This window comes from Pseudophryne corroboree, unplaced genomic scaffold, assembly GCF_028390025.1.
Source record: "Pseudophryne corroboree isolate aPseCor3 unplaced genomic scaffold, aPseCor3.hap2 scaffold_1377, whole genome shotgun sequence".
In the NCBI taxonomy this organism is placed as follows: domain Eukaryota; kingdom Metazoa; phylum Chordata; class Amphibia; order Anura; family Myobatrachidae; genus Pseudophryne; species Pseudophryne corroboree.
In genome coordinates, this window is record NW_026968003.1 from 20,784 (window position 1) to 40,077 (window position 19,294).

At 35.8% G+C, this 19,294-nt stretch overlaps 12 non-coding genes across 12 annotated transcripts; all 12 read right to left on the reverse strand.

Annotated features, from left to right (window-relative positions):
- Positions 1-1,511: 1,511 nt before the first annotated feature.
- TRNAI-UAU (transfer RNA isoleucine (anticodon UAU)) lies at positions 1,512-1,604 on the reverse strand. Its single transcript is given in 2 exon segments — positions 1,512-1,547; positions 1,567-1,604. It is a non-coding gene; the product is annotated as a tRNA-Ile (tRNA).
- Positions 1,605-2,410: 806 nt separating this feature from the next.
- Positions 2,411-2,503, reverse strand: TRNAI-UAU (transfer RNA isoleucine (anticodon UAU)). Its single transcript is given in 2 exon segments — positions 2,411-2,446; positions 2,466-2,503. It is a non-coding gene; the product is annotated as a tRNA-Ile (tRNA).
- An 810-nt stretch (positions 2,504-3,313) lies between these two features.
- On the reverse strand, positions 3,314-3,406 carry TRNAI-UAU (transfer RNA isoleucine (anticodon UAU)). The gene is given in 2 exon segments: positions 3,314-3,349; positions 3,369-3,406. It is a non-coding gene; the product is annotated as a tRNA-Ile (tRNA).
- A 1,704-nt stretch (positions 3,407-5,110) lies between these two features.
- TRNAI-UAU (transfer RNA isoleucine (anticodon UAU)) lies at positions 5,111-5,203 on the reverse strand. The gene is given in 2 exon segments: positions 5,111-5,146; positions 5,166-5,203. It is a non-coding gene; the product is annotated as a tRNA-Ile (tRNA).
- An 806-nt stretch (positions 5,204-6,009) lies between these two features.
- On the reverse strand, positions 6,010-6,102 carry TRNAI-UAU (transfer RNA isoleucine (anticodon UAU)). Its single transcript is given in 2 exon segments — positions 6,010-6,045; positions 6,065-6,102. It is a non-coding gene; the product is annotated as a tRNA-Ile (tRNA).
- A 1,714-nt stretch (positions 6,103-7,816) lies between these two features.
- Positions 7,817-7,909, reverse strand: TRNAI-UAU (transfer RNA isoleucine (anticodon UAU)). Its single transcript is given in 2 exon segments — positions 7,817-7,852; positions 7,872-7,909. It is a non-coding gene; the product is annotated as a tRNA-Ile (tRNA).
- A 1,708-nt stretch (positions 7,910-9,617) lies between these two features.
- On the reverse strand, positions 9,618-9,710 carry TRNAI-UAU (transfer RNA isoleucine (anticodon UAU)). Its single transcript is given in 2 exon segments — positions 9,618-9,653; positions 9,673-9,710. It is a non-coding gene; the product is annotated as a tRNA-Ile (tRNA).
- Positions 9,711-12,317: 2,607 nt separating this feature from the next.
- TRNAI-UAU (transfer RNA isoleucine (anticodon UAU)) lies at positions 12,318-12,410 on the reverse strand. The gene is given in 2 exon segments: positions 12,318-12,353; positions 12,373-12,410. It is a non-coding gene; the product is annotated as a tRNA-Ile (tRNA).
- An 806-nt stretch (positions 12,411-13,216) lies between these two features.
- Positions 13,217-13,309, reverse strand: TRNAI-UAU (transfer RNA isoleucine (anticodon UAU)). The gene is given in 2 exon segments: positions 13,217-13,252; positions 13,272-13,309. It is a non-coding gene; the product is annotated as a tRNA-Ile (tRNA).
- Positions 13,310-15,918: 2,609 nt separating this feature from the next.
- On the reverse strand, positions 15,919-16,011 carry TRNAI-UAU (transfer RNA isoleucine (anticodon UAU)). The gene is given in 2 exon segments: positions 15,919-15,954; positions 15,974-16,011. It is a non-coding gene; the product is annotated as a tRNA-Ile (tRNA).
- An 811-nt stretch (positions 16,012-16,822) lies between these two features.
- On the reverse strand, positions 16,823-16,915 carry TRNAI-UAU (transfer RNA isoleucine (anticodon UAU)). The gene is given in 2 exon segments: positions 16,823-16,858; positions 16,878-16,915. It is a non-coding gene; the product is annotated as a tRNA-Ile (tRNA).
- Positions 16,916-18,622: 1,707 nt separating this feature from the next.
- Positions 18,623-18,715, reverse strand: TRNAI-AAU (transfer RNA isoleucine (anticodon AAU)). Its single transcript is given in 2 exon segments — positions 18,623-18,658; positions 18,678-18,715. It is a non-coding gene; the product is annotated as a tRNA-Ile (tRNA).
- Between the last annotated feature and the right edge of the window lie 579 nt (positions 18,716-19,294).

Sequence of the window (19,294 nt, forward strand, 5' to 3'; positions counted from 1 at the left end):
ATTAATGTCATATTTTAGCTTCTGTGGTCATTTTTTACAAGCTAAACACTGCAAGACTGTTTTACAGTTGAAGCAAGGATAAAATATCAACTCTAGTGATGAGACACTTGCTGTAATGACTTCCACCCCATATGGGACTTGGACCCCCTTGCTTAGGAGGGCAGTGACTTATCCATTATGCCAGTGGTGCTTACTGATGTTCTAATTTAAGACTGTTAGGTTTTTAATAGTCAATTATTTATTTTTGAGGAAAAAGTGAAGCTGTTTACTGTGTTCTTTGCATTACCAAGTCCAGCAAGAAATGTGCTGGTACTATCCAGAGCTGTCAGTATGGATTATCATGCTATATTGCAGAAAATCAATTTGATGCAACTGCTTTACCAACAGTATGTTAATCTTTTCCATTGCTGTTTTGTTGGCTGACTGAAGGAAGATATGCAGTGCATTTGAACCAAAGCAGATGTGTGCTGACAACTTAAATGCACAATCATGTTTGTGTTTTTTCTTTCTTTCTTCCATCCTTTGTAATATCATATTAAATATTAAGGTAGCAGTTTATAATCAATGACTAATGACATAAGAAAAGAAAAAAAAACAGCATACAAAGATGCTCCAGGTGAGGCTTGAACTCACAACCTCGGCATTGCTCAACATATACTGTCTTATAAGAACCGCGCGCTGACCAATTGCACCACTGGAGCACTTTGCAGCATTAGTTGGTTTTGCTAGATGTGGATTTTATTCAATACAATCAGTACAGTCATAAGAATTGAAAAAGAAAATCATTTTTGGTGATGAATGATGAGCAACAAAGGAACATGCATGCCAGATGGCACTTGAATAAGCTGTCCACGGTGATAGAAAAGGTTTAAAAAACATCAACAACAATGTTATCATAATTAATGTCATATTTTAGCTTTTGTGGTCATTTTTTGCAAGCTAAACACTGCAAGACTATTTTACAGTTGAAGCAAGGATAAAATATCAACTCTAGTAATGAGACACTTGCTGTAATGACTTCCAACTCAGACGGGACTTAAACCCACAAGCACTGGCTTAGGAGAACAGTGCCTTATCCATTATGCCAGTGGTGCTTACTGATGTCCTTAATTAAGACTGATAGGTTTTTAATAGTCAATTATTTATTTTTGAATAAAATTGAAGCTGTTTACTGTGTTCTTTGCATTACCAAGTCCTGGAAGAAATGTGCTGGTACTATCCAGAGCTGTCAGTATGGATTATCATGCTATATTGCAGAAAATCAATTTGATGCAACTGCTTTACCAACAGTATGTTAATCTTTTCCATTGCTGTTTTGTTGGCTGACTGAAGGAAGATATACAGTGCATTTGAACCAAAGCAGATGTGTACTGACAACTTAAATGCACAATCATGTTTGTGTTTTTTCTTTCTTTCTTCCATCCTTTGTAATATCATATTAAATATTAAGGTAGCAGTTTATAATCAATGACTAATGACATAAGAAAAGGGAAAAAAACAGTATACAAAGATGCTCCAGGTGAGGCTTGAACTCACAACCTCGGCATTGCTCAACAGATACTGTCTTATAAGTACCGTGCGCTGACCAATTGCACCACTGGAGCACTTTGCTGCATTGATTGGTTATGCTAGATTTGGATTTTATTCAATACAATCAGTACAGTCATAAGAATTGAAAAAGAAAATCATTTTTGGTGATGAATGATGAGCAACAAAGGAACATGCATGCCAGATGGCACTTAAATAAGATGTCCACGGTGATAGAAAAGGTTTAAAAAACAACAACAACAATGTTATCATAATTAATGTCATATTTTAGCTTCTGTGGTCATTTTTTACAAGCTAAACACTGCAAGACTGTTTTACAGTTGAAGCAAGGATAAAATATCAACTCTAGTGATGAGACACTTGCTGTAATGACTTCTACCCCATATGGGACTTGGACCCCCTGGCTTAGGAGGGCAGTGACTTATCCATTATGCCAGTGGTGCTTACTGATGTTCTTATTTAAGACTGTTAGGTTTTTAATAGTCAATTATTTATTTTTGAGGAAAAAGTGAAGCTGTTTACTGTGTTCTTTGCATTACCAAGTCCAGCAAGAAATGTGCTGGTACTATCCAGAGCAGTCAGTATGGATTATCATGCTATATTGCAGAAAATCAATTTGATGCAACTGCTTTACCAAAAGTATGTTAATCTTTTCCATTGCTGTTTTGTTGGCTGACTGAAGGAAGATATGCAGTGCATTTGAACCAAAGCAGATGTGTGCTGACAACTTAAATGCACAATCATGTTTGTGTTTTTTCTTTCTTTCTTCCATCCTTTGTAATATCATATTAAATATTAAGGAAGCAGTTTATAATCAATGACTAATGACATAAGAAAAGAAAAAAAAAACAGTATACAAAGATGCTCCAGGTGAGGCTTGAACTCACAACCTCGACATTGCTCAACAGATACTATCTTATAAATACCGTGCGCTGACCAATTGCGCCACTGGAGCACTTTGCAGCATTGATTGGTTATGCTAGATGTGGATTTTATTCAATACAATCAGTACAGTCATAAGAATTGAAAAAGAAAATAATTTTTGGTGATGAATGATGAGCAACAAAGGAACATGCATGCCAGATGGTACTTGAATAAGCTGTCCACGGTGATAGAAAAGGTTTAATAAACAACAACAACAATGTTATCATAATTAATGTCATATTTTAGCTTTTGTGGTCATTTTTTGCAAGCTAAACACTGCAAGACTATTTTACAGTTGAAGCAAGGATAAAATATCAACTCTAGTAATGAGACACTTGCTGTAATGACTTCCAACTCAGACGGGACTTAAACCCACAAGCACTGGCTTAGGAGAACAGTGCCTTATCCATTATGCCAGTGGTGCTTACTGATGTCCTTAATTAAGACTGATAGGTTTTTAATAGTCAATTATTTATTTTTGAATAAAATTGAAGCTGTTTACTGTGTTCTTTGCATTACCAAGTCCTGGAAGAAATGTGCTGGTACTATCCAGAGCTGTCAGTATGGATTATCATGCTATATTGCAGAAAATCAATTTGATGCAACTGCTTTACCAACAGTATGTTAATCTTTTCCATTGCTGTTTTGTTGGCTGACTGAAGGAAGATATACAGTGCATTTGAACCAAAGCAGATGTGTACTGACAACTTAAATGCACAATCATGTTTGTGTTTTTTCTTTCTTTCTTCCATCCTTTGTAATTTCATATTAAATATTAAGGTAGCAGTTTATAATCAATGACTAATGACATAAGAAAAGGGAAAAAAACAGTATACAAAGATGCTCCAGGTGAGGCTTGAACTCACAACCTCGGCATTGCTCAACAGATACTGTCTTATAAGTACCGTGCGCTGACCAATTGCACCACTGGAGCACTTTGCTGCATTGATTGGTTATGCTAGATTTGGATTTTATTCAATACAATCAGTACAGTCATAAGAATTGAAAAAGAAAATCATTTTTGGTGATGAATGATGAGCAACAAAGGAACATGCATGCCAGATGGCACTTAAATAAGATGTCCACGGTGATAGAAAAGGTTTAAAAAACAACAACAACAATGTTATCATAATTAATGTCATATTTTAGCTTCTGTGTTCATTTTTTACAAGCTAAACACTGCAAGACTGTTTTACAGTTGAAGCAAGGATAAAATATCAACTCTAGTGATGAGACACTTGCTGTAATGACTTCTACCCCATATGGGACTTGGACCCCCTGGCTTAGGAGGGCAGTGACTTATCCATTATGCCAGTGGTGCTTACTGATGTTCTTATTTAAGGCTGTTAGGTTTTTAATAGTCAATTATTTATTTTTGAGGAAAAAGTGAAGCTGTTTACTGTGTTCTTTGCATTACCAAGTCCAGCAAGAAATGTGCTGGTACTATCCAGAGCTGTCAGTATGGATTATCATGCTATATTGCAGAAAATCAATTTGATGCAACTGCTTTACCAACAGTATGTTAATCTTTTCCATTGCTGTTTTGTTGGCTGACTGAAGGAAGATATGCAGTGCATTTGAACCAAAGCAGATGTGTGCTGACAACTTAAATGCACAATCATGTTTGTGTTTTTTCTTTCTTTCTTCCATCCTTTGTAATATCATATTAAATATTAAGGAAGCAGTTTATAATCAATGACTAATGACATAAGAAAAGGAAAAAAAAAACAGTATACAAAGATGCTCCAGGTGAGGCTTGAACTCACAACCTCGACATTGCTCAACAGATACTATCTTATAAATACCGTGCGCTGACCAATTGCGCCACTGGATCACTTTGCAGCATTGATTGGTTATGCTAGATGTGGATTTTATTCAATACAATCAGTACAGTCATAAGAATTGAAAAAGAAAATAATTTTTGGTGATGAATGATGAGCAACAAAGGAACATGCATGCCAGATGGTACTTGAATAAGCTGTCCACGGTGATAGAAAAGGTTTAAAAAACAACAACAACAACGTTATCATAATTAATGTCATATTTTAACTTCTGTGGTCATTTTTTACAAGCTAAACACTGCAAGACTGTTTTACAGTTGAAGCAAGGATAAAATATCAACTCTAGTGATGAGACACTTGCTGTAATGACTTCCACCCCATATGGGACTTGGACCCCCTGGCTTAGGAGGGCAGTGACTTATCCATTATGCCAGTGGTGCTTACTGATGTTCTAATTTAAGACTGTTAGGTTTTTAATAGTCAATTATTTATTTTTGAATAAAATTGAAGCTGTTTACTGTGTTCTTTGCATTACCAAGTCCTGGAAGAAATGTGCTGGTACTATCCAGAGCTGTCAGTATGGATTATCATGCTATATTGCAGAAAATCAATTTGATGCAACTGCTTTACCAACAGTATGTTAATCTTTTCCATTGCTGTTTTGTTGGCTGACTGAAGGAAGATATACAGTGCATTTGAACCAAAGCAGATGTGTAGTGACAACTTAAATGCACAATCATGTTTGTGTTTTTTCTTTCTTTCTTCCATCCTTTGTAATATCATATTAAATATTAAGGTAGCAGTTTATAATCAATGACTAATGACATAAGAAAAGGGAAAAAAACAGTATACAAAGATGCTCCAGGTGAGGCTTGAACTCACAACCTCGGCATTGCTCAACATATACTGTCTTATAAGTACCGTGCGCTGACCAATTGCACCACTGGAGCACTTTGCTGCATTGATTGGTTATGCTAGATTTGGATTTTATTCAATACAATCAGTACAGTCATAAGAATTGAAAAAGAAAATCATTTTTGGTGATGAATGATGAGCAACAAAGGAACATGCATGCCAGATGGCACTTAAATAAGATGTCCACGGTGATAGAAAAGGTTTAAAAAACAACAACAACAATGTTATCATAATTAATGTCATATTTTAGCTTCTGTGGTCATTTTTTACAAGCTAAACACTGCAAGACTGTTTTACAGTTGAAGCAAGGATAAAATATCAACTCTAGTGATGAGACACTTGCTGTAATGACTTCTACCCCATATGGGACTTGGACCCCCTGGCTTAGGAGGGCAGTGACTTATCCATTATGCCAGTGGTGCTTACTGATGTTCTTATTTAAGACTGTTAGGTTTTTAATAGTCAATTATTTATTTTTGAGGAAAAAGTGAAGCTGTTTACTGTGTTCTTTGCATTACCAAGTCCAGCAAGAAATGTGCTGGTACTATCCAGAGCAGTCAGTATGGATTATCATGCTATATTGCAGAAAATCAATTTGATGCAACTGCTTTACCAAAAGTATGTTAATCTTTTCCATTGCTGTTTTGTTGGCTGACTGAAGGAAGATATGCAGTGCATTTGAACCAAAGCAGATGTGTGCTGACAACTTAAATGCACAATCATGTTTGTGTTTTTTCTTTCTTTCTTCCATCCTTTGTAATATCATATTAAATATTAAGGAAGCAGTTTATAATCAATGACTAATGACATAAGAAAAGAAAAAAAAAACAGTATACAAAGATGCTCCAGGTGAGGCTTGAACTCACAACCTCGACATTGCTCAACAGATACTATCTTATAAATACCGTGCGCTGACCAATTGCGCCACTGGAGCACTTTGCAGCATTGATTGGTTATGCTAGATGTGGATTTTATTCAATACAATCAGTACAGTCATAAGAATTGAAAAAGAAAATAATTTTTGGTGATGAATGATGAGCAACAAAGGAACATGCATGCCAGATGGTACTTGAATAAGCTGTCCACGGTGATAGAAAAGGTTTAAAAAACAACAACAACAACAACAATGTTATCATAATTAATGTCATATTTTAGCTTCTGTGGTCATTTTTTACAAGCTAAACACTGCAAGACTGTTTTACAGTTGAAGCAAGGATAAAATATCAACTCTAGTGATGAGACACTTGCTGTAATGACTTCCACCCCATATGGGACTTGGACCCCCTTGCTTAGGAGGGCAGTGACTTATCCATTATGCCAGTGGTGCTTACTGATGTTCTAATTTAAGACTGTTAGGTTTTTAATAGTCAATTATTTATTTTTGAGGAAAAAGTGAAGCTGTTTACTGTGTTCTTTGCATTACCAAGTCCAGCAAGAAATGTGCTGGTACTATCCAGAGCTGTCAGTATGGATTATCATGCTATATTGCAGAAAATCAATTTGATGCAACTGCTTTACCAACAGTATGTTAATCTTTTCCATTGCTGTTTTGTTGGCTGACTGAAGGAAGATATGCAGTGCATTTGAACCAAAGCAGATGTGTGCTGACAACTTAAATGCACAATCATGTTTGTGTTTTTTCTTTCTTTCTTCCATCCTTTGTAATATCATATTAAATATTAAGGTAGCAGTTTATAATCAATGACTAATGACATAAGAAAAGAAAAAAAAACAGCATACAAAGATGCTCCAGGTGAGGCTTGAACTCACAACCTCGGCATTGCTCAACATATACTGTCTTATAAGAACCGCGCGCTGACCAATTGCACCACTGGAGCACTTTGCAGCATTAGTTGGTTTTGCTAGATGTGGATTTTATTCAATACAATCAGTACAGTCATAAGAATTGAAAAAGAAAATCATTTTTGGTGATGAATGATGAGCAACAAAGGAACATGCATGCCAGATGGCACTTGAATAAGCTGTCCACGGTGATAGAAAAGGTTTAAAAAACAACAACAACAATGTTATCATAATTAATGTCATATTTTAGCTTTTGTGGTCATTTTTTGCAAGCTAAACACTGCAAGACTATTTTACAGTTGAAGCAAGGATAAAATATCAACTCTAGTAATGAGACACTTGCTGTAATGACTTCCAACTCAGACGGGACTTAAACCCACAAGCACTGGCTTAGGAGAACAGTGCCTTATCCATTATGCCAGTGGTGCTTACTGATGTCCTTAATTAAGACTGATAGGTTTTTAATAGTCAATTATTTATTTTTGAATAAAATTGAAGCTGTTTACTGTGTTCTTTGCATTACCAAGTCCTGGAAGAAATGTGCTGGTACTATCCAGAGCTGTCAGTATGGATTATCATGCTATATTGCAGAAAATCAATTTGATGCAACTGCTTTACCAACAGTATGTTAATCTTTTCCATTGCTGTTTTGTTGGCTGACTGAAGGAAGATATACAGTGCATTTGAACCAAAGCAGATGTGTACTGACAACTTAAATGCACAATCATGTTTGTGTTTTTTCTTTCTTTCTTCCATCCTTTGTAATATCATATTAAATATTAAGGTAGCAGTTTATAATCAATGACTAATGACATAAGAAAAGGGAAAAAAACAGTATACAAAGATGCTCCAGGTGAGGCTTGAACTCACAACCTCGGCATTGCTCAACAGATACTGTCTTATAAGTACCGTGCGCTGACCAATTGCACCACTGGAGCACTTTGCTGCATTGATTGGTTATGCTAGATTTGGATTTTATTCAATACAATCAGTACAGTCATAAGAATTGAAAAAGAAAATCATTTTTGGTGATGAATGATGAGCAACAAAGGAACATGCATGCCAGATGGCACTTAAATAAGATGTCCACGGTGATAGAAAAGGTTTAAAAAACAACAACAACAATGTTATCATAATTAATGTCATATTTTAGCTTCTGTGGTCATTTTTTACAAGCTAAACACTGCAAGACTGTTTTACAGTTGAAGCAAGGATAAAATATCAACTCTAGTGATGAGACACTTGCTGTAATGACTTCTACCCCATATGGGACTTGGACCCCCTGGCTTAGGAGGGCAGTGACTTATCCATTATGCCAGTGGTGCTTACTGATGTTCTTATTTAAGACTGTTAGGTTTTTAATAGTCAATTATTTATTTTTGAGGAAAAAGTGAAGCTGTTTACTGTGTTCTTTGCATTACCAAGTCCAGCAAGAAATGTGCTGGTACTATCCAGAGCAGTCAGTATGGATTATCATGCTATATTGCAGAAAATCAATTTGATGCAACTGCTTTACCAAAAGTATGTTAATCTTTTCCATTGCTGTTTTGTTGGCTGACTGAAGGAAGATATGCAGTGCATTTGAACCAAAGCAGATGTGTGCTGACAACTTAAATGCACAATCATGTTTGTGTTTTTTCTTTCTTTCTTCCATCCTTTGTAATATCATATTAAATATTAAGGAAGCAGTTTATAATCAATGACTAATGACATAAGAAAAGAAAAAAAAACAGTATACAAAGATGCTCCAGGTGAGGCTTGAACTCACAACCTCGACATTGCTCAACAGATACTATCTTATAAATACCGTGCGCTGACCAATTTCGCCACTGGAGCACTTTGCAGCATTGATTGGTTATGCTAGATGTGGATTTTATTCAATACAATCAGTACAGTCATAAGAATTGAAAAAGAAAATAATTTTTGGTGATGAATGATGAGCAACAAAGGAACATGCATGCCAGATGGTACTTGAATAAGCTGTCCACGGAGATAGAAAAGGTTTAATAAACAACAACAACAATGTTATCATAATTAATGTCATATTTTAGCTTTTGTGGTCATTTTTTGCAAGCTAAACACTGCAAGACTATTTTACAGTTGAAGCAAGGATAAAATATCAACTCTAGTAATGAGACACTTGCTGTAATGACTTCCAACTCAGACGGGACTTAAACCCACAAGCACTGGCTTAGGAGAACAGTGCCTTATCCATTATGCCAGTGGTGCTTACTGATGTCCTTAATTAAGACTGATAGGTTTTTAATAGTCAATTATTTATTTTTGAATAAAATTGAAGCTGTTTACTGTGTTCTTTGCATTACCAAGTCCTGGAAGAAATGTGCTGGTACTATCCAGAGCTGTCAGTATGGATTATCATGCTATATTGCAGAAAATCAATTTGATGCAACTGCTTTACCAACAGTATGTTAATCTTTTCCATTGCTGTTTTGTTGGCTGACTGAAGGAAGATATACAGTGCATTTGAACCAAAGCAGATGTGTACTGACAACTTAAATGCACAATCATGTTTGTGTTTTTTCTTTCTTTCTTCCATCCTTTGTAATTTCATATTAAATATTAAGGTAGCAGTTTATAATCAATGACTAATGACATAAGAAAAGGGAAAAAAACAGTATACAAAGATGCTCCAGGTGAGGCTTGAACTCACAACCTCGGCATTGCTCAACAGATACTGTCTTATAAGTACCGTGCGCTGACCAATTGCACCACTGGAGCACTTTGCTGCATTGATTGGTTATGCTAGATTTGGATTTTATTCAATACAATCAGTACAGTCATAAGAATTGAAAAAGAAAATCATTTTTGGTGATGAATGATGAGCAACAAAGGAACATGCATGCCAGATGGCACTTAAATAAGATGTCCACGGTGATAGAAAAGGTTTAAAAAACAACAACAACAATGTTATCATAATTAATGTCATATTTTAGCTTCTGTGTTCATTTTTTACAAGCTAAACACTGCAAGACTGTTTTACAGTTGAAGCAAGGATAAAATATCAACTCTAGTGATGAGACACTTGCTGTAATGACTTCTACCCCATATGGGACTTGGACCCCCTGGCTTAGGAGGGCAGTGACTTATCCATTATGCCAGTGGTGCTTACTGATGTTCTTATTTAAGGCTGTTAGGTTTTTAATAGTCAATTATTTATTTTTGAGGAAAAAGTGAAGCTGTTTACTGTGTTCTTTGCATTACCAAGTCCAGCAAGAAATATGCTGGTACTATCCAGAGCTGTCAGTATGGATTATCATGCTATATTGCAGAAAATCAATTTGATGCAACTGCTTTACCAACAGTATGTTAATCTTTTCCATTGCTGTTTTGTTGGCTGACTGAAGGAAGATATGCAGTGCATTTGAACCAAAGCAGATGTGTGCTGACAACTTAAATGCACAATCATGTTTGTGTTTTTTCTTTCTTTCTTCCATCCTTTGTAATATCATATTAAATATTAAGGAAGCAGTTTATAATCAATGACTAATGACATAAGAAAAGGAAAAAAAAAACAGTATACAAAGATGCTCCAGGTGAGGCTTGAACTCACAACCTCGACATTGCTCAACAGATACTATCTTATAAATACCGCGCGCTGACCAATTGCGCCACTGGATCACTTTGCAGCATTGATTGGTTATGCTAGATGTGGATTTTATTCAATACAATCAGTACAGTCATAAGAATTGAAAAAGAAAATAATTTTTGGTGATGAATGATGAGCAACAAAGGAACATGCATGCCAGATGGTACTTGAATAAGCTGTCCACGGTGATAGAAAAGGTTTAAAAAACAACAACAACAACGTTATCATAATTAATGTCATATTTTAGCTTCTGTGGTCATTTTTTACAAGCTAAACACTGCAAGACTGTTTTACAGTTGAAGCAAGGATAAAATATCAACTCTAGTGATGAGACACTTGCTGTAATGACTTCCACCCCATATGGGACTTGGACCCCCTGGCTTAGGAGGGCAGTGACTTATCCATTATGCCAGTGGTGCTTACTGATGTTCTAATTTAAGACTGTTAGGTTTTTAATAGTCAATTATTTATTTTTGAGGAAAAAGTGAAGCTGTTTACTGTGTTCTTTGCATTACCAAGTCCAGCAAGAAATGTGCTGGTACTATCCAGAGCTGTCAGTATGGATTATCATGCTATATTGCAGAAAATCAATTTGATGCAACTGCTTTACCAACAGTATGTTAATCTTTTCCATTGCTGTTTTGTTGGCTGACTGAAGGAAGATATGTAGTGCATTTGAACCAAAGCAGATGTGTGCTGACAACTTAAATGCACAATCATGTTTGTGTTTTTCTTTCTTTCTTCCATCCTTTGTAATATCATATTAAATATTAAGGTAGCAGTTTATAATCAATGACTAATGACATAAGAAAAGAAAAAAAAACAGCATACAAAGATGCTCCAGGTGAGGCTTGAACTCACAACCTCGGCATTGCTCAACATATACTGTCTTATAAGAACCGCGCGCTGACCAATTGCACCACTGGAGCACTTTGCAGCATTGATTGGTTTTGCTAGATGTGGATTTTATTCAATACAATCAGTACAGTCATAAGAATTGAAAAAGAAAATAATTTTTGGTGATGAATGATGAGCAACAAAGGAACATGCATGCCAGATGGCACTTGAATAAGCTGTCCACGGTGATAGAAAAGGTTTAAAAAACATCAACAACAATGTTATCATAATTAATGTCATATTTTAGCTTTTGTGGTAATTTTTTGCAAGCTAAACACTGCAATACTGTTTTACAGATGAAGCAAGGATAAAATATCAACTCTAGTGATGAGACACTTGCTGTAATGACTTCCAACTCAAACGGGACTTAAACCCACAAGCACTGGCTTAGGAGAACAGTGCCTTATCCATTATGCCAGTGGTGCTTACTGATGTCCTTAATTAAGACTGATAGGTTTTTAATAGTCAATTATTTATTTTTGAATAAAATTGAAGCTGTTTACTGTGTTCTTTGCATTACCAAGTCCTGGAAGAAATGTGCTGGTACTATCCAGAGCTGTCAGTATGGATTATCATGCTATATTGCAGAAAATCAATTTGATGCAACTGCTTTACCAACAGTATGTTAATCTTTTCCATTGCTGTTTTGTTGGCTGACTGAAGGAAGATATACAGTGCATTTGAACCAAAGCAGATGTGTACTGACAACTTAAATGCACAATCATGTTTGTGTTTTTTCTTTCTTTCTTCCATCCTTTGTAATATCATATTAAATATTAAGGTCGCAGTTTATAATCAATGACTAATGACATAAGAAAAGGGAAAAAAACAGCATACAAAGATGCTCCAGGTGAGGCTTGAACTCACAACCTCGGCATTGCTCAACAGATACTGTCTTATAAGTACCGTGCGCTGACCAATTGCACCACTGGAGCACTTTGCTGCATTGATTGGTTATGCTAGATTTGGATTTTATTCAATACAATCAGTACAGTCATAAGAATTGAAAAAGAAAATCATTTTTGGTGATGAATGATGAGCAACAAAGGAACATGCATGCCAGATGGCACTTAAATAAGATGTCCACGGTGATAGAAAAGGTTTAAAAAACAACAACAACAATGTTATCATAATTAATGTCATATTTTAGCTTCTGTGGTCATTTTTTACAAGCTAAACACTGCAAGACTGTTTTACAGTTGAAGCAAGGATAAAATATCAACTCTAGTGATGAGACACTTGCTGTAATGACTTCTACCCCATATGGGACTTGGACCCCCTGGCTTAGGAGGGCAGTGACTTATCCATTATGCCAGTGGTGCTTACTGATGTTCTTATTTAAGACTGTTAGGTTTTTAATAGTCAATTATTTATTTTTGAGGAAAAAGTGAAGCTGTTTACTGTGTTCTTTGCATTACCAAGTCCAGCAAGAAATGTGCTGGTACTATCCAGAGCTGTCAGTATGGATTATCATGCTATATTGCAGAAAATCAATTTGATGCAACTGCTTTACCAACAGTATGTTAATCTTTTCCATTGCTGTTTTGTTGGCTGACTGAAGGAAGATATGCAGTGCATTTGAACCAAAGCAGATGTGTGCTGACAACTTAAATGCACAATCATGTTTGTGCTTTTTCTTTCTTTCTTCCATCCTTTGTAATATCATATTAAATATTAAGGAAGCAGTTTATAATCAATGACTAATGACATAAGAAAAGGAAAAAAAAACAGTATACGAAGATGCTCCAGGTGAGGCTTGAACTCACAACCTCGGCATTGCTCAACAGATACTATCTTATAAATACCGTGCGCTGACCAATTGCGCCACTGGAGCACTTTTCAGCATTGATTGGTTATGCTAGATGTGGATTTTATTCAATACAATCAGTACAGTCATAAGAATTGAAAAAGAAAATAATTTTTGGTGATGAATGATGAGCAACAAAGGTACATGCATGCCAGATGGTACTTGAATAAGCTGTCCACGGTGATAGAAAAGGTTTAAAAAACAACAACAACAATGTTATCATAATTAATGTCATATTTTAGCTTCTGTGGTCATTTTTTACAAGCTAAACACTGCAAGACTGTTTTACAGTTGAAGCAAGGATAAAATATCAACTCTAGTGATGAGACACTTCCTGTAATGACTTCCACCCCATATGGGACTTGGACCCACTGGCTTGGGAGGGCAGTGACTTATCCATTATGCCAGTGGTGCTTACTGATGTTCTAATTTAAGACTGTTAGGTTTTTAATAGTCAATTATTTATTTTTGAGGAAAAAGTGAAGCTGTTTACTGTGTTCTTTGCATTACCAAGTCCAGCAAGAAATGTGCTGGTACTATCCAGAGCTGTCTGTATGGATTATCATGCTATATTGCAGAAAATCAATTTGATGCAACTGCTTTACCAACAGTATGTTAATCTTTTCCATTGCTGTTTTGTTGGCTGACTGAAGGAAGATATGCAGTGCATTTGAACCAAAGCAGATGTGTGCTGACAACTTAAATGCACAATCATGTTTGTGTTTTTTCTTTCTTTCTTCCATCCTTTGTAATATCATATTAAATATTAAGGTAGCAGTTTATAATCAATGACTAATGACATAAGAAAAGAAAAAATAACAGCATACAAAGATGCTCCAGGTGAGGCTTGATCTCACAACCTCGGCATTGCTCAACATATACTGTCTTATAAGTACCGCGCTCTGACAAATTGCACCACTGGAGCACTTTGCAGCATTAGTTGGTTTTGCTAGATGTGGATTTTATTCAATACAATCAGTACAGTCATAAGAATTGAAAAAGAAAATCATTTTTGGTGATGAATGATGAGCAACAAAGAAACATGCATGCCAGATGGCACTTGAATAAGCTGTCCACGGTGATAGAAAAGGTTTAAAAAACAACAACAACAACAATGTTATCATAATTAATGTCATATTTTAGCTTTTGTGGTCATTTTTTGCAAGCTAAACACTGCAAGACTGTTTTACAGTTGAAGCAAGGATAAAATACCAAATCTAGTGATGAGACACTTGCTGTAATGACTTCCAACTCAGACGGGACTTAAACCCACAAGCACTGGCTTAGGAGAACAGTGCCTTATCCATTATGCCAGTGGTGCTTACTGATGTCCTTAATTAAGACTGATAGGTTTTTAATAGTCAATTATTTATTTTTGAATAAAATTGAAGCTGTTTACTGTGTTCTTTGCATTACCAAGTCCAGCAAGAAATGTGCTAGTGCTATCCAGAGCTGTCAGTATGGATTATCATGCTATATTGCAGAAAATCAATTTGATGCAACTGCTTTACCAACAGTATGTTAATCTTTTCCATTGCTGTTTTGTTGGCTGACTGAAGGAAGATATGCAGTGCATTTGAACCATAGCAGATGCGTGCTGACAACTTAAATGCACAATCATGTTTGTGTTTTTTCTTTCTTTCTTCCATCCTTTGTAATATCATATTAAATATTAAGGTAGCAGTTTATAATCAATGACTAATGACATAAGAAAAGGGAAAAAAACAGTATACAAAGATGCTCCAGGTAAGGCTTGAACTCACAACCTCGGCATTGCTCAACAGATACCGTCTTATAAATACTGCACGCTGACCAATTGCGCCACTGGAGCACTTTGCAGCATTGATTGGTTATGCTAGATGTGGATTTTATTCAATACAATCAGTACAGTCATAAGAATTGAAAAAGAAAATCATTTTTGGTGATGAATGATGAGCAACAAAGGAACATGCATGCCAGATGGTACTTGAATAAGCTGTCCACGGTGATAGAAAAGGTTTAAAAAACAACAACAACAATGTTATCATAATTAATGCCATACTTTAGCTTCTGTGGTCATTTTTTACAAGCTAAACACTGCAAGACTGTTTTACTGTTGAAGCAAGGATAAAATATCAACTCTAGTGATGAGACACTTGCTGTAATGACTTCTACCCCATATGGGACTTGGACCCCCTGGCTTAGGAGGGCAGTGACTTATCCATTATGCCAGTGGTGCTTACTGATGTTCTAATTTAAGACTGTTAGGTTTTTAATAGACAATTATTTATTTTTGAGGAAAAAGTGAAGCTGTTTACTGTGTTCTTTGCATTACCAAGTCCAGCAAGAAATGTGCTGGTACTATCCAGAGCTGTCAGTATGGATTATCATGCTATATTGCAGAAAATCAATTTGATGCAACTGCTTTACCAACAGTATGTTAATCTTTTCCATTGCTGTTTTGTTGGCTGACTGAAGGAAGATATGCAGTGCATTTGAACCAAAGCAGATGTGTACTGACAACTTAAATGCACAATCATGTTTGTGTGTTTTCTTTCTTTCTTCCATCCTTTGTAATATCATATTAAATATTAAGGTAGCAGTTTATAATCAATGACTAATGACATAAGAAAAGGGAAAAAAACAGTATACAAAGATGCTCCAGGTGAGGCTTGAACTCACAACCTCGGCATTGCTCAACAGATACTGTCTTATAAGTACCGTGCGCTGACCAATTGCACCACTGGAGCACTTTGCTGCATTAATTGGTTATGCTAGATTTGGATTTTATTCAATACAATCAGTACAGTCATAAGAATTGAAAAAGAAAATCATTTTTGGTGATGAATGATGAGCAACAAAGGAACATGCATGCCAGATGGCACTTAAATAAGATGTCCACGGTGATAGAAAAGGTTTAAAAAACAACAACAACAATGTTATCATAATTAATGTCATATTTTAGCTTCTGTGGTCATTTTTTACAAGCTAAACACTGCAAGACTGTTTTACAGTTGAAGCAAGGATAAAATATCAACTCTAGTGATGAGACACTTGCTGTAATAAATTCCAACTCAGACGGGACTTAAACCCACAACCACTGGCTTAGGAGTACAGTGCCTTATCCATTATGCCAGTGGTGCTTACTGATGTCCTTATTTAAGACTGATAGGTTTTTAATAGTCAATTATTTATTTTTGAGGAAAAAGTGAAGCTGTTTACTGTGTTCTTTGCATTACCAAGTCCTGCAAGAAATGTGCTAGTGCTATCCAGAGCTGTCAGTATGGATTATCATGCTATATTGCAGAAAATCAATTTGATGCAACTGCTTTACCAACAGTATGTTAATCTTTTCCATTGCTGTTTTGTTGGCTGACTGAAGGTAGATATGCAGTGCATTTGAATCATAGCAGATGCGTGCTGACAACTTAAATGCACAATCATGTTTGTGTTTTTTCTTTCTTTCTTCCATCCTTTGTAATATCATATTAAATATTAAGGTAGCAGTTTATAATCAATGACTAATGACATAAGAAAAGGGAAAAAAACAGTATACAAAGATGCTCCAGGTGAGGCTTGAACTCACAACCTCGGCATTGCTCAACAGATACCGTCTTATAAGTACCGCACGCTGACCAATTGCGCCACTGGAGCACTTTGCAGCATTGATTGGTTATGCTAGATGTGGATTTTATTCAATACAATCAGTACAGTCATAAGAATTGAAAAAGAAAATCATTTTTGGTGATGAATGATGAGCAACAAAGGAACATGCATGCCAGATGGTACTTGAATAAGCTGTCCACGGTGATAGAAAAGGTTTAAAAAACAACAACAACAATGTTATCATAATTAATGTCATATTTTAGCTTCTGTGGTCATTTTTTACAAGCTAAACACTGCAAGACTGTTTTACAGTTGAAGCAAGGATAAAATATCAACTCTAGTGATGAGACACTTGCTGTAATGACTTCCACCCCATATGGGACTTGGACCCCCTGGCTTAGGAGGGCATTGACTTATCCATTATGCCAGTGGTGCTTACTGATGTTCTTATTTAAGACTGTTAGGTTTTTAATAGTCAATTCTTTATTTTTGAGGAAAAAGTGAAGCTGTTTACTGTGTTCTTTGCATTACCAAGTCCAGCAAGAAATGTGCTGTTACTATCCAGAGCTGTCAGTATGGATTATCATGCTATATTGCAGAAAATCAATTTGATGCAACTGCTTTACCAACAGTATGTTAATCTTTTCCATTGCTGTTTTGTTGGCTGACTGAAGGAAGATATGCAGTGCATTTGAACCAAAGCAGATGTGTGCTGACAAGTTAAATGCACAATCATGTTTGTGTTTTTTTTCTTTCTTTCTTCCATCCTTTGTAATATCATATTAAATATTAAGGAAGCAGTTTATAATCAATGACTAATGACATAAGAAAAGGAAAAAAAAAATAGTATACAAAGATGCTCCAGGTGAGGCTTGAACTCACAACCTCGGCATTGCTCAACAGATACTGTCTTATAAATACTGCGTGCTGACCAATTGCACCACTGGATCACTTTGCAGCATTAATTGGTTATGCTAGATGTGGATTTTATTCAATACAATCAGTACAGTCATAAGAATTGAAAAGAAAATCATTTTTGGTGATGAATGATGAGCAACAAAGGAACATGCATGCCAGATGGTACTTGAATAAGCTGTCCACGGTGATAGAAAAGGTTTAAAAAACAACAACAACAATGTTATCATAATTAATGCCATACTTTAGCTTCTGTGGTCATTTTTTACAAGCTAAACACTGCAAGACTGTTTTACTGTTGAAGCAAGGATAAAATATCAACTCTAGTGATGAGACACTTGCTGTAATGACTTCTACCCCATATGGGACTTGGACCCCCTGGCTTAGGAGGGCAGTGACTTATCCATTATGCCAGTGGTGCTTACTGATGTTCTAATTTAAGACTGTTAGGTTTTTAATAGTCAATTATTTATTTTTGAGGAAAAAGTGAAGCTGTTTACTGTGTTCTTTGCATTACCAAGTCCAGCAAGAAATGTGCTGGTACTATCCAGAGCTGTCAGTATGGATTATCATGCTATATTGCAGAAAATCAATTTGATGCAACTGCTTTACCAACAGTATGTTAATCTTTTCCATTGCTGTTTTGTTGGCTGACTGAAGGAAGATATGCAGTGCATTTGAACCAAAGCAGATGTGTGCTGACAACTTAAATGCACAATTATGTTTGTGTTTTTTCTTTCTTTCTTCCATCCTTTGTAATATCATATTAAATATTAAGGTAGCAGTTTATATTCAATGACTAATGACATAAGAAAAGGAAAAAAAAACAGTATACAAAGATGCTCCAGGTGAGGCTTGAACTCACAACCTCGGCATTGCTCAACAGATACCGTCTTATTAGTACCACGCGCTGACCAATTGCGCCACTGGAGCACTTTGCAGCTTTGATTGGTTATGCTAGATGTGGATTTTATTTAATACAATCAGTACAGTCATAAGAATTGAAAAAGAAAATCATTTTTGGTGATGAATGATGAGCAACAAAGGAACATGCATGCCAGATGGTACTTAAATAAGCTGTCCACGGTGATAGAAAAGGTTTAAAAAAACAACAACAACAACAACAACAATGTTATCTTAATTAATGTCATATTTTAGCTTCTGTAGTCATTTTTTACAAGCTAAACACTGCAAGACTGTTTTACTGTTGAAGCAAGGATAAAATATCAACTCTAGTGATGAGACACTTGCTGTAATGACTTCCACCCCATATGGGACTTGGACCCCCTGGCTTAGGAGGGCAGTGACTTATCCATTATGCCAGTGGTGCTTACTGGTGTTCTTATTTAAGACTGTTAGGTTTTTAATAGTCAATTATTTATTTTTGAGGAAAAAGTGAAGCTGTTTACTGTGTTCTTTGCATTACCAAGTCCAGCAAGAAATGTGCTGGTACTATCCAGAGCTGTCAGTATGGATTATCATGCTATATTGCAGAAAATCAATTTGATGCAA